Source organism: Schistocerca serialis, unplaced genomic scaffold (genome assembly GCF_023864345.2).
Source record: "Schistocerca serialis cubense isolate TAMUIC-IGC-003099 unplaced genomic scaffold, iqSchSeri2.2 HiC_scaffold_953, whole genome shotgun sequence".
Classification (NCBI taxonomy): domain Eukaryota; kingdom Metazoa; phylum Arthropoda; class Insecta; order Orthoptera; family Acrididae; genus Schistocerca; species Schistocerca serialis.
In genome coordinates, this window is record NW_026048577.1 from 17,501 (window position 1) to 22,500 (window position 5,000).

Sequence of the window (5,000 nt, forward strand, 5' to 3'; positions counted from 1 at the left end):
ACAAATCGCTCCACCAACTAAGAACGGCCATGCACCACCACCCACCGAATCAAGAAAGAGCTATCAATCTGTCAATCCTTCCGGTGTCCGGGCCTGGTGAGGTTTCCCGTGTTGAGTCAAATTAAGCCGCAGGCTCCACTCCTGGTGGTGCCCTTCCGTCAATTCCTTTAAGTTTCAGCTTTGCAACCATACTTCCCCCGGAACCCAAAAGCTTTGGTTTCCCGGAGGCTGCCCGCCGAGTCATCGGAGGAACTGCGGCGGATCGCTGGCTGGCATCGTTTATGGTTAGAACTAGGGCGGTATCTGATCGCCTTCGAACCTCTAACTTTCGTTCTTGATTAATGAAAACATACTTGGCAAATGCTTTCGCTTCTGTTCGTCTTGCGACGATCCAAGAATTTCACCTCTAACGTCGCAATACGAATGCCCCCGCCTGTCCCTATTAATCATTACCTCGGGTTCCGAAAACCAACAAAATAGAACCGAGGTCCTATTCCATTATTCCATGCACACAGTATTCAGGCGGGCTTGCCTGCTTTAAGCACTCTAATTTGTTCAAAGTAAACGTGCCGGCCCACCGAGACACTCAATAAAGAGCACCCTGGTAGGATTTCAACGGGGTCCGCCTCGGGACGCACGAGCACGCACGAGGCGGTCGCACGCCTTCGGCTCGCCCCACCGGCAGGACGTCCCACGATACATGCCAGTTAAACACCGACGGGCGGTGAACCAACAGCGTGGGACACAAATCCAACTACGAGCTTTTTAACCGCAACAACTTTAATATACGCTATTGGAGCTGGAATTACCGCGGCTGCTGGCACCAGACTTGCCCTCCAATAGATACTCGTTAAAGGATTTAAAGTGTACTCATTCCGATTACGGGGCCTCGGATGAGTCCCGTATCGTTATTTTTCGTCACTACCTCCCCGTGCCGGGAGTGGGTAATTTGCGCGCCTGCTGCCTTCCTTGGATGTGGTAGCCGTTTCTCAGGCTCCCTCTCCGGAATCGAACCCTGATTCCCCGTTACCCGTTACAACCATGGTAGGCGCAGAACCTACCATCGACAGTTGATAAGGCAGACATTTGAAAGATGCGTCGCCGGTACGAGGACCGTGCGATCAGCCCTAAGTTATTCAGAGTCACCAAGGCAAACGGACCGGACGAGCCGACCGATTGGTTTTGATCTAATAAAAGCGTCCCTTCCATCTCTGGTCGGGACTCTGTTTGCATGTATTAGCTCTAGAATTACCACAGTTATCCAAGTAACGTGGGTACGATCTAAGGAACCATAACTGATTTAATGAGCCATTCGCGGTTTCACCTTAATGCGGCTTGTACTGAGACATGCATGGCTTAATCTTTGAGACAAGCATATGACTACTGGCAGGATCAACCAGGGAGCTGCGTCAACTAGAGCTGAGCAGCCGGCCGCCCGGGAGTGTGTCCCGGGGGCCCGCGCGAACACGCAAGCGTCCGCTCAATTATTCTGCAAACAGGAGGAGGCTGAGCTCCCCTGCACAACACACCTCGAAACCCTCTCAGGTCCCGGCGGCGCGCAGCGCCGTCCTAAGTACTTGGTCGGGTTCGAGAGAGGCGCAATCGCCCGGAGTTAGGCGAGTAGACGCTTTAGGTGCGACCACCCGTGCTCCCAACTGAGCTTGCCGCTGCCGACAGAGGCCCGGGAGCGTGCTGTCGTGGCATTGCCGGCGGGAGACAACACGCGCCACCTACGGTGACCGGCAGCTCCAACGCCAGCGCCACAGAAGGACAAAAGCCCTACTTGGGTGCCGAAGCGAACTCTCCCAGCACAGCGCACGCGCCAACACGTCCGCACAGCTGCGATACAAACCACCTGCGAGAACCGCTGGGGCGACCGAGCAGCAGACGGCGTCGCGGCGCCGAGCGCCGGGCGGCGGGCGGCGGCGCATCCTCAGCGCACAAAGTCCTCAATCGGACCAGCACACTGCAGATGGCCACCGCGCTTCGCACCGGGCCCGCGAGGACCTACTTTGGCCGCAAGGCGCCGCGAGCAGGGGGCGCCGGCGCGCAGCTGCGCCGCCTGCCGCGTCCGTCGGCCGGCGCGCCTGCCACCGGCCGCCCCCACCAGCCGGCTGTAGCGCGTGCGCCCACGCACCGCGCTGCCAGCACGCCGGGCGGCCCCCCCTCACCGGCCGGGGACGGTCCCACCCAGCCACCGCCGCGTATCGCCTCACACCCAGATCCCCTTTCACGTTCGTGGGCATGGTGGGTCCCCTTTCACGTTCGTGGGCATGGTGGGTATCCCTGAAACAACCGGTTAATAGCTCGACCGATCGTCGCCAACACTGATTCACCTCTAGCGAGAACAACCGCACCACAACGGGTTACCGGTTGTTCATTTGCGTAACGTCACCAGCAAACGTACACGTCCATCGCCATTTGCAACGAGTATTGCATGCCTGTGTCAGGTGTCACAACACACTACGTCTGCCCACATAGACGCAACAACATGTGCACGCCTAGAGAACACGTGGAAGGTAGACCCCGTACGTATGCGGTGTCCATTGCGCGAACGACTGTCAGCCCGCCTCTGCAGCATGTCGCAGATGTGGAACGCGGTGCAACATGCTATCACGGTGTGTGAGAAGAGACGACTACGTCCGAATACACGCTCCACTACATCAACAGACTGCTCATGCTGATCGCCATCCAGGGCGTCCGTTCCTCCCACACGTCTGTATGGCGTACCACACTGCAATCCAGCTCTTATAGGGAGACGACACGTAGCTGCGTGCACAATATTTGGACTGTATGGTCCGCCGTTGCTAGGCGCTGTCGTCATACGGTCACATGGGCCACGATGTATCATTCAGTACATACGGAGCAATGTGCAGTACAGTTTGTGGGTTTTGCGTACATCGGCGGACAGGTGACAGGCCGTACCACAACGTAGGCTGAGTACGTCGGCATGCGAAGGGCATTGAACATGCAAACTTCTCACCGACCAGCTTGCGAAGGCAGGGGGGAAGGGGGGGGGGCATGTACGTCCTGCTGCTATCCACACTACAGTGTATAGCAGGAGCATGTGGAAAGTCAGCAACACCTGCAAGGTGTTTAACATGACGCGATACACAGGGGACCGGGCAGTGCGAGTAGCGAACTATATTGCGAGGGTTGCGGTTAGGCAACACTACACTACTTTAACGGGTTGCATAACAATTACAGAGCAGGTTCAGCGACAACGTGCGTCAGGTTAAGGCGCAATATAGTTTAGGTTACGGCGCACTTTAGGTTAGGTTAAGGCACATTATAGGTTAGGTTAAGGCACAACATGGGTTACGTTAAGGCACAACATGGGTTACGTTAAGGCACAACATGGGTTAGGTTAAGGCACAACATGGGTTAGGTTAAGGCACAACATGGGTTAGGTTAAGGCACAACATGGGTTAGGTTAAGGCACAACATGGGTTAGGTTAAGGCACAACATGGGTTAGGTTAAGGCACAACATGGGTTAGGTTAAGGCACAACATGGGTTAGGTTAAGGCACAACATGGGTTAGGTTAAGGCACAACATGGGTTAGGTTAAGGCACAACATGGGTTAGGTTAAGGCACAACATGGGTTAGGTTAAGGCACAACATGGGTTAGGTTAAGGCACAACATGGGTTAGGTTAAGGCACAACATGGGTTAGGTTAAGGCACAACATGGGTTAGGTTAAGGCACAACATGGGTTAGGTTAAGGCACAACATGGGTTAGGTTAAGGCACAACATGGGTTAGGTTAAGGCACAACATGGGTTAGGTTAAGGCACAACATGGGTTAGGTTAAGGCACAACATGGGTTAGGTTAAGGCACAACATGGGTTAGGTTAAGGCACAACATGGGTTAGGTTAAGGCACAACATGGGTTAGGTTAAGGCACAACATGGGTTAGGTTAAGGCACAACATGGGTTAGGTTAAGGCACAACATGGGTTAGGTTAAGGCACAACATGGGTTAGGTTAAGGCACAACATGGGTTAGGTTAAGGCACAACATGGGTTAGGTTAAGGCACAACATGGGTTAGGTTAAGGCACAACATGGGTTAGGTTAAGGCACAACATGGGTTAGGTTAAGGCACAACATGGGTTAGGTTAAGGCACAACATGGGTTAGGTTAAGGCACAACATGGGTTAGGTTAAGGCACAACATGGGTTAGGTTAAGGCACACCATGGGTTAGGTTAAGGCACACCATGGGTTAGGTTAAGGCACACCATGGGTTAGGTTAAGGCACAACATGGGTTAGGTTAAGGCACAACATGGGTTAGGTTAAGGCACAACATGGGTTAGGTTAAGGCACAACATGGGTTAGGTTAAGGCACAACATGGGTTAGGTTAAGGCACAACGTAGGTTAGGTTAAGGCACAACGTGGGTTAGGTTAAGGCACAACGTGGGTTAGGTTAAGGCACAACGTGGGTTAGGTTAAGGCACAACGTGGGTTAGGTTAAGGCACAACATGGGTTAGGTTAAGGCACAACATGGGTTAGGTTAAGGCACACCATGGGTTAGGTTAAGGCACAACATGGGTTAGGTTAAGGCACAACATGGGTTAGGTTAAGGCACAACATGGGTTAGGTTAAGGCACAACATGGGTTAGGTTAAGGCACAACATGGGTTAGGTTAAGGCACAACATGGGTTAGGTTAAGGCACAACATGGGTTAGGTTAAGGCACAACGTAGGTTAGGTTAAGGCACAACGTGGGTTAGGTTAAGGCACAACATGGGTTAGGTTAAGGCACAACATGGGTTAGGTTAAGGCACAACATGGGTTAGGTTAAGGCACAACATGGGTTAGGTTAAGGCACAACATGGGTTAGGTTAAGGCACAACATGGGTTAGGTTACGGCACAACATGGGTTACGTTACGGCACAACATGGGTTACGTTACGGCACAACATGGGTTACGTTACGGCACAACATGGGTTACGTTACGGCACAACATGGGTTACGTTACGGCACAACATGGGTTACGTTACG

General features: G+C 53.3%; 1 non-coding gene across 1 annotated transcript in view; it reads right to left on the bottom strand.

Annotated features, from left to right (window-relative positions):
- Positions 1–1,403, bottom strand: part of LOC126453651 (small subunit ribosomal RNA) — a 1,909-nt gene extending 506 nt beyond the window's left edge. Inside the window, exon 1 of the ribosomal RNA XR_007584952.1 lies at positions 1–1,403. This exon is cut by the window's left edge and continues 506 nt beyond it. This is a non-coding gene — a ribosomal RNA (small subunit ribosomal RNA).
- Between the last annotated feature and the right edge of the window lie 3,597 nt (positions 1,404–5,000).